The following is a 9,767-nucleotide window of genomic DNA, read 5'->3' on the forward strand; positions in this document are numbered from 1 at the left end:
CAGCTATACATCATGGAAAGAGGGCACAGGACCACACATGGCAGCAGCCAGGGCACCCACAGGGGCCCCAAACACACAAGGACCAAATCTTTAGCCCTTCCATTTGCTTCTAGTCCTCAGGGGGCTTGGAACAGGCACTTCCTCTGAACAGCCAGTCACTGCCTTGGGCCTGCTCACTTCCCACCTCCAGGAATCAAGCAACAGAGATATCATTCAGATCTGGGAGATAAGTCTCAGAAGCCCCCTGGTGTTTTCATGGGGCAGAATTTTCTGTAGCGCACACACACTGGAAATCAGAGATTACTTCTGTCAACACTCACACCTGCTCTTAACTCACTTAGCAACATAAACATTCTGGCTGGACTCCCTCATCGACTAGCGGAGGGTTGTAAGCCTGAACTTAGGAGGATGCACAAAGTCAAATTCCATGTCTATGTTTACAGCCAGGTGCCTGCGGCAGGCCTATGTGCTGCTGGGACAGGAGTGACCTCAGAGTAAATTCCAAGTCATGTGCAAGCTGCTGGCCTTCCAGGTACTCTGTCAGCAGTGACCTCACAAGGGATTTCCAAGCTGTGTGCCTGATGCTGGCCTATCAGGGACACAGAAAGAGATGACCTCACAGGCACCACCACAGCCACATGCCTGTTACAGGAATTAGGGAAAGGCCTGCAAGTGATTCTAGGCAACATCTCCTAACAGGAGGATTGCATGGGAGCAGTGACCATGGAGCTGGAGACAGCAGGGCCTCATGGCCCAGGCAGAGGGAGAAGCCTTCCCACAACTCCCAAGTCTGGTTCCTGCCCCAGTGCTGAACACACCCAGCAAATCCTCCACACCCCCAGGACAGCAAGCACTCTCCTGCTTGGGGCCCTGACACTCTGAGACACGGGGAAGGACTGCGGCCAGGGCATCTCAGTGGATGAAACCAGCAGAGCCAGGATTCAGCAGCTCTGCACCCGGCCTGGGAGCAGGGCTAATGCCAATGGCCAGGGCAGCACTTCCCTAGTTGCATCTCCATATAGTGCTGTAGAGCCCTGCAGGTGTCAATCCCTCCTCCCAGCACACTCACCAAACCCAGAAGTGACCTCACCACCAACATCCAAGCCATGGGCCTTCTCCTGGCCTAGCAGCTGCTCAGACAGAAGTGACCTCACAAGTCCATACCCCCAGCAGGTGCCTGCTGATGGCCTATGGGCTTCAGAGGCAGAAGGTTCCTTGAAATAACATCCCCTGCCATGAACATGCTGCTGCCCTATCAGCTACTCTGGAGACCTCACCTGTCTGCCTGCTGCTGGCCTATCAGGGACTCAGGCACAAGTGACCTCACAAGCAAATGCCCAAGTCATTAGCCAAGTGCTAGCCCTGCAGAGACAAGTGACCTAACAGTGACTCTCCCAGCAATGTGCCTCCACACAGTCTACCAGGCACTGAGACAGACGTGACCTCAAAAACATTTCACCACGGGCCTGCTGCTGGCCTCCCTGCTGCTCTGGAGGAAATGACCTCCAAGTCCATTCCCAGCAAGGGGCCTGCTACTGGCCTATCACAGACAGACACACAACTGACCTCACCAGCACATTCCCCACTTCACAGCCTGCTGCTGGCCTATCAGCTTCTCACCCAGAAGGCACCTCACAGGCACCTTTACAGCCAGGCACCTGCTGCAGCCCCAGAGGCTGCTGGGACAAGAGGGACCTCCGAGTCAGTTCCCAGCCAGGTGCCAGCTGCTGGCCTGCCAGCTGCTCTGTCTGCAGTGACCTCCCAAGGGACTTCCCAGGCAGGGGCCTGCTGCTGGCCTATCAGGGCCTCAGAAGGAGATGACCTCACAGTCCCCTTCACAGCCATGTGCCTGTCACAGACCTATGGGACTCTGAGACAACAGCTACCTCACGATAACTTCCCCAGCCATATGCCAAATCCTGGCCTATCAGCTGCTAAGGCAGAAATGATCTTCAGCACATAAAGCCAAACCACGTGGCTCCTGCTGGCCTGGCAGCTACTGACCAAGAGCCGATTTGACACTGGGGATCTCCTGGCCCAGCTCTCGCAGACAGCCGTGACCTCCCTGCCCACAGCCCGGCCACGTGGCTATTGCCGCCTGCAGCTGCCCCTGCCTCCCCCAAGGCTCAGCCAGCTCCTGAGTGGTCACCTGGACTCACCCCCATGGCCTCACAACGACCACAGTGCAGCAAAACACCCACTACGGACCAGTTACTGCCCCAAGACAACATCAGCTCCTGCCTTGGTAGCACCTCCACCTGGCCCCTGAAACTTAGCAATTGCAGAAAGGCCTGCAAGCAATTCTGGGCAACATCTCCTAACAGGAGGATTGCATGGGAGCAGTGACCATGGAGCTGGAGACAGCAGGGCCTCATGTCCCAGGCAGAGAGAGAAGCCTTCCCACAACTCCCAAGTCTGGTTCCTGCCCCAGTGCTGAACACCCCCAGCAAATCCTCCACACGCCCAGGACAACAAGCACTCTCCTGCTTGGGGCCCTGACACTCTGAGACACGGGGAAGGACTGCGGCAAGGGCATCTCAGCGGGTGGAACCAGCAGAGCCGGGATTCAGCAGCTCTGCAGCCCGGCCTGGGAGCAGGGCTAATGGCACCGGCCAGGGCAGCACTGGCCGCCCAGCAGCTGCCCAGGCCCTGCAGGAGCCCAGCAGCTCCCAGCACAGAGCTGCTCTGCAAACACCCTCCCGGCTGCTGCCAGGGCCGCAGGGCTGCGGCCCAGCAAGAGGCCCGGAGCAGCCGCAGCGGCTGGGGCCCGGCGGGACCCGCGGGGACAGCCTCTCTGCAAGCCCTGGAAATGCCCTGTTCAGGACAAAAGGGAGCCTGGGGCAGGGCCCTGGCAAGGCCACCAGCAGCCTGCTGCACTCCCATTGGCTGACACAACCATCAGTCCAGCCCAGCCCGGCCTCCTCCCCTTACTGGCCAATCGGAGGGCAGCATGGGGGGTGATGCCATGGCAACACTGCAGCCCTGTGTGACCCCAGGCAGGGCAGCCCCTGCCCTGCCCTCCCCCACGGTCGGGGTGCCATGTTGTGGGCAGCAGCCCCGGGGCTCGGCAGCCCTCGCGCTGCACCCGGCAGGGCTGGGCTATGGCCAGGCAGGGGCTGCTCTCTGCGGGGCTGGGCTGGGCCCTGGCGCGTCGCTCCACAGGGCTGAGGAGCCCCAGAGCCCCGGGGCAGCCAGGGCCAGAGCAGCTCTGGGCCTGCCAGTGCTGGGCAGTGGAGGTGTGGGGCCGGGAGGGGGTGGGGGAGATGGCCCTGCTGGGCTGCCCCCAGCACTGCCCCCCACGGCTCAGAGAAACAGGCTTGGGGTCAGCAGGGACTTGTGGGGTGGTGATGGCACCCCCACCTGTTCCCAAGCTGCTCCCCCAAACAGGCTGTCTTTTGGGTGCAGAGGTCTGACCCCAGTTTGCAGGTGGACAGGGGCTGGGGACATGGGAGGAAAATATTTCTGAGCCCAAAACATGCTTTGCCATGTTGTAAGGGTAAAAGGATGCAGAGGGAAGGAAGAGAGTTTCTCCCACAACAGTAGATGCCTTGGGGTTATTACAAGGTGAAGGATCCCTTTCCAACACGAGCATTTCCACCCCAGCTCCAGGACACAGGACCCATTTCCTGCCAGAGCCAGATGCCAAAGGGGGACCCACTCCAAGGGAAACCCTGCCATGGATTTCCCCCCACCTTCACCAAGGTGATGAAGCCAGCCCCACAGGAGCCTTGGGACTCAGGGCATCACCAGCCCCAGGACCCAGGAGTCCTGACTGCCACACTGTCTGCCGAGGCAGGCGGGACCCTCAGGCAGGGCTCTTGTGGCAACCCCCACCCTGTCCAGCCGCCCCCACAGCCCAGGATCCGCAGCAGTTATTGCAGTTAACAGTCTCTGTGCAATACCTCGGGAAGGAGCTCCCAAAGCCCTTACCCTTGGTGGAGAGCCACAGGAGTGTTTAGGGACAAGGAACTGCAGTACAGGCTGATGGTCTTGGCCCAGCATTCGTCCATCTCGCTTTCTCTTGCCCTTGGCTCACTTGTCCATCCGAGCAAAAAGGATGCTCTTCCTGTCTCATCACCCAAAACTCCTCTTGAACCTGCTCCTCTGCCTGCCATCAAGGGGCCCCCACATGGCCCCACTGTCTCCTCCTCCCCCTCCTTGCCATGGAGCAGCTCCAAAGGGCAGTGGTGGGAGCACCTGAGCAGTGCCCAGCAGCTCCTGGGCCTCGCAGGGAAGTGAGGGCACTGCCATAGCACCACGGAGACCTCCCTGTGACGCAGCACATCCCACTGTGACCTCAGCTCGTGTCATCTGGGGGCTCAGGAGGTCACCCCCATAGAGATGGCAGAGCCAGGGAGGGAGCTGGGAGATTTCCCCTCACCTCACCTTCCTTCACCCCAGGTATTTTCCAAGAATTCCTGACAAATTCTTCAGGAACATCTCCAGATGGTGCCAAAGGCTTTGAAATATCTAAAGGGGGGCACTGGTGAGGTCACTTGTGCACCCCTGCGCTGTCAGGTATCTGGGCAGACCTGTGCGGGAATCTAGGACCTAGATCTAGTTGGTCTGGGATTTAGCATTTTTTAACGACAGGATTAAAGGCATGTGGGATGAAACAGCACAAAGTGTGGCCACAGGCTGAGCTGCTTTGGTGAGCCTCAAGACTGGTTTCTACTGTGGGTTGCTCTTTTTGTAGAAGGAGGATGTAGGACCATATGGGGCAGGACACAACCTGCCTCCTTGAGGCACAAAAGCAGGCTCTTTGTCTTTAAAAATCCTCAGCAAGGTTTCTCAGCCTGCGGTGCTTAAGGCTGAGATGAGATGCCAGAAAAGAGGAAATAAATGTGCCCTTAACACACATCATCCTGAGAACTTTTCTGGGACCCTGCTCCCTGCCATGCTTCATAGCCATGGTTACTGTAGTGCATGAACATGATGTCAATTAATAAGAGAGATAAAAAATATTTGGCAATGTTAAAAAATGTATGAACATTTAGAAAAGAGGAGTTTTTTGGTCAATTATTGCATTGAGTTATTTTTTGAGAAGATTTCAACTTGTGGCTAGATTCTCCTTTTGGGGCTTGATTCATTTGACAGCACAGAGAGGCTGTTGCTGCCTGAGATGCCCTGGGATAGTTGTGTTCCCAAATCGTGCTGGAGATTTTGGAGGCAGCTTCTACGGGACGTTAGCTTCTCATTAGGAAATGTATCTTAAAACAGCTCAGTTGAGAAACCTATTTCCCTCCATTGACTAGAAAGGGAAGTGCAGACAACTGGGTCAGACAGAGACATCTGCACTGATGGAGTCTGGCATGGGGTGAGGTCAGCCTCCTCCCTGTTGTCCCTGAAAATGAAGCTGCACTTCACTGACCGTGCAGGGAATGAAAAGGTAGTGTGGCTAGACGCTTTAGGGACTCCTTTCTAACATCACTTTAAGACTGGTATGTTGGGATTTGTGCAAATTTGGCCACCTAAAAATAGAGCAAGAGCATTTCCTTGAAGCTGGTCACCCTGCTTTCCTCATCAGCCTAGAGAGCCCAACACCTCAGAGTGCGATGTGCTCTGTGCGAAGAGTGAGGAGTGGCGTGGACGGCCCTGGGCAGGGAATGGTTTTCTGGGCACTGGGCTCTGTATGAGACAAAAATAGCTTGTTTAATGGTGTAGGCCTGATTATAGCAGAACTGTTTAGAAAATGACATTAAAAATGAAACAAGAAAGAAATTAAGAAAAAGATTTAAAGCAAAGAAATATTTTGTTACACTTCCCAGCTTTTCTTTTTTCTATGTTCTTATCGTCTTTCTTGATCTGTTCTGTTTTGGTATACTAGTCTTCTGGTGAGAATATGCATTGTCTGAAAGGAAAAGTGATTTTCAGAACTGGGGTGGGATGCAGTCACAGGGTCATGGAAATGTGGTGCCATTGCAGGTGCCCTGGTCCCCTCTGCCCAGCCTCCATCTGCAGCTCCCAGGGGCTCCGGTCTCCTGCAAGTCCTCTCTGAGAGCTGCCAGGCCCAGGTAGGCACCTCAGACACATCAGGTGGATGCTTATGGTTACACACTTGAGCTCTGCCTGGAAAGGTGAAGAACTGTTCTCAATGTCAAAAAATATTATGACCACACTGTCATCAGCTGAAGTGACTGAGTAATTTTAATAAAATGTCAGTGCTTTGCCATGATGACATAATGAAAATTTTTAGGAAGGGCGTGAATCTCAGGAGAAATGTTGATCTGCCCCTTAACTTGTGTTACCACCGCTCTGTCTGTTAGGCTGTGGATGTAATCTCAGTCATCTCTCACATATTTCCACATGTCCTGATTAAACTGACCATTTCTAAAGTCAGCTTTGCATCAGACGATCTGGGCATATGCACTTTCCATAGTTTCCCAGTCTTCCTCCTCCCCTTGCTCTTTATCATTCAGATACTTCTCTACTCTCCAGTTGCTGCTTTAAGCTTCTGGGAGTCTAAAGCTTGCCTCATCTTTCAGGAGGCTAATTGTCTCTTCAACCAACTCCTTCACTGTGTGTCTCTCCAGCCTTCCCTATCTATTTGTGAAGAACATTTCAAGGAAGGTTATTCCCTGTAGACCGTGGACCTCACTGGATGCAGTTGAGGAGTGTATTTTATTTCTTATGACACTGGATCATGTTCATTTTTGTTTGATCACAATGAAAACAAATCCTTCTGTGTCTGTTTACAGCTAGTTTTCTATGGAAAGCAGGTGGGAATTGGTACATATGAACTGTAACATAGCGCTACAGCCTTTCCTTGAATGGAAAAAGGTTAGATTTTTAACAGGAGTGAGCTAAGTCCCCAGTGGCTGATGAGAGAAATGGCAGGACTGGGGAGCTGGGGAGGAAGGTTGTCCATACATGTGTCCTATCAAAAATACTGCTTTTCCTACATGTCCAGACTTCATTAGGAGACACTCTGCATCAATATCAGTTGGAGAAAGTGGATATCACTCTAGTTGGTAAGCTGAAAAATAAGGAAAACTTTAAAAGCAGAAATTCTTTTTTTTTTTTTTTTTGATGCTCACTGAACTCTTCCTCTTGTAAATACACTCCTGAAACCTCTCCAATTAGCCACACAAGAATTGAAGAGCTGAAGAAAATTATGGGAAGAGGCATGGCTCCCTAGGGGATTTTGCATTTTAATGACCCCTCGGGTGTGTTTGGTGCTGAGCCCATGAACCGCAGATGCTGAGACTGAACAAATCTCTCAAGAAGCTGAACTCGGAAGCAAATCCCAAGATTCTTGGAGTGTTAATGGGTCCCACTGAGGGCCATTACCAAGAAAGCCTCCCCAGGGGCTGATTAGAGCACAAAGTTGGAGGCCCTGATTGCAGGTAGGCAAAGGCAATGTGCAGGCGTCTCTCATGCCAGGTCAACCTGGATGCGTGTTATCAAGCAGAATGGCCAAGCCCCACAGCCACCCGCTGAGTAGGGTGGTGCTTTCCCTCCCAGGTTGCTCAGGACTGTTCCTGGGGGCAGTGTCAGGGTGGGGGGAGTACACAATGCCTCCTGTGGGACAACAATATGGCACTTCCTGGGCTCCCTGGAGGCAAGGAGGCAGCAAGGCCATAGTGCTGTATGGAGACGTAATCTTCTCGTTGGCCTCTGTGGCAGAGACACTAACCATCGCCAAGAGGAGAAAGACCTGACATCCCTCTGTCCTTGCTGGTTGCTCCTTGAAACACAAAGCCAGGGGCTGATCACGGAGGCCCTCTGGGTGTCCTGCTGCACCACAGCACTACTCTATGAGTGACATTCTTGTTACCTGAAGTCCGTCCTGAAACTCTCCAGATGCAGTTTGTGGCTCTTTCCCCTTCTCGTGCTGCTTCCCACTACCAAGAAAAGCTCCATCATCTCTGAAAACACTGTGTCACAGGCAGTCACAGGTGACTACTGTACTGGCCTTAGCCTCCCCTTCACCAGACTAAAGAAGCCCAGGTCCCTCAGCCTCTCCATACAGGCCATGTGCTTCAGACCCCCAGTCCCATCTTGGCAGACCTCCTCTGGACCCTCTACAGTTACTTCCCATTCCTCCAGCACTGGGCAGCCCACACAGGGACACACTATTCCACAAGTGGCCACTCCAGTGCTGAGTTGAGGGGGATAAGAACTGCCCTGTTGCAGGTGGCCTAACCTGTGGTGAGCATGAACCCCTGGCTCATGTGGCATCTCTCGTAACATCCAGGCCCTTCTCCTCGGTGTCACTCCTCTGCCAGTCAGGTCTCTCTGCCTGTCTTGATGCATGTGTTGCTGATGAGCCTTTCAAACAGGACAGGATGCAGGGTATACCCCTGCATACCCCAGCTTTACCTGACTTCCCAGTAAAGCATGACCATTGATGAAAAGCCTCTGAGCTCGATCATCCAACCAGTTTTTTGCCCCTCTGGATGTCTAATGCACATCCACTACTCTCCTCTCCTCCACAAGTGCAGGTCTTTTAGCACAGAAGGCAATCAGGTGGGTCAGGAATGATCTACCTTCAGGAAATCCATGCTGACTGTTGCCAGGCACCTTCTTCGTGTGCCAGAAATGTGATTGGAGAGGACTGGCTCCATGACAAATGCCTCCCAAATGTGAGGCTGAATGGCCTGCAGCTCCCCAGGTTGTCCTTGCAGCCTTTCTTGAAGATGGGCACAGCATATTGCTTTTTCTGCTCATTGGGACCTCCCCTAATCTCCACAACCTTTCCAAGATGACAGAGAGCAGCCTTGCGGTCATAGCAGACAGCTCTCTCCATGTCCATGGATGCCAACCATCCAATTCCATAGACTTTTATGGGTTGAGTTCTAGAGACTCTAGGCACTGCGGGTTGGTTTTCTCCTCAGGAGTCCTGACTTGAGGCACAACAGCTCAGGAGGCCTTGCTGGTGAAGGCTGAAGCCAGGAAGGACTTGACTTGCCCAGACCTATCTACATCCACTTTTGCTAGAATCCCTGCCCCATTCAGCAGTGAGCCCACATCTCCTTGTTGATTCTCTTACTGTCACTGAAGCAGTAGCAGCTCTTCTTCCTGCTCTTCACACCCCCTGCAAATGTCCCTGTCCAGGGGAGCTTTGGCTTCCTTAACACCATTGCTGCTTTGCTGGACAATGTTTCCAAGTTCCTCCTTTGCAGCCTCTCCCTTCTTCCCCTTTCCATATGTTGCCTTATTGCCCTGGAGCTGCCGTGGGAGTTCCCTGTTTAGCCACGCTGCGGTCCAGAGATGTTTGCTGATTTTACAACTGTTCGTTATGGAGCATTCTTGTGTTTGAAGGGTGCTGTCCTTAATGACCTGCTGGCTTTCCTGAGCTCTGCTGCCCTTCAGAGCTGCCTCCCTTGGTCCATCCCATGCAAGAGCTCCATACATCCAAGATGCCCCTTCACACATAGGGCATCTCCCTCCTGATCTTCCCTGGAGGTCTCTCGTGAAGAACTTGCACCCTGCCATTGAAGGAGTCCAATCATGCGAGTGATCCCACCACATCTCTGCTATTCCAACTATGTGGCACTCCTGTGACAGCTTGTGCATCTCCATTTGCTCCTGCCTGCACCCCAGGTTGCATATGTTTGCATACATTTTGGCCCTGGGCCTGGGCCTGCGCAGCCTGTGATCCAGCCACCCTGAGGTCATCATTAGCCTAGTCCCTGTTCATATCATCTGGCAGGGTGAGAAGACGTTCAGGTGGAGGAGAGCTAGAAGGGTTTGGGAGTGCTGTGACTAGACCAGAGATCTTGGTGTGATGGGCTCCCATTTATGCTGCACACTTGGATGTAGAC

This window comes from Dromaius novaehollandiae, unplaced genomic scaffold (genome assembly GCF_036370855.1).
Source record: "Dromaius novaehollandiae isolate bDroNov1 unplaced genomic scaffold, bDroNov1.hap1 HAP1_SCAFFOLD_27, whole genome shotgun sequence".
NCBI classification, from domain to species: domain Eukaryota; kingdom Metazoa; phylum Chordata; class Aves; order Casuariiformes; family Dromaiidae; genus Dromaius; species Dromaius novaehollandiae.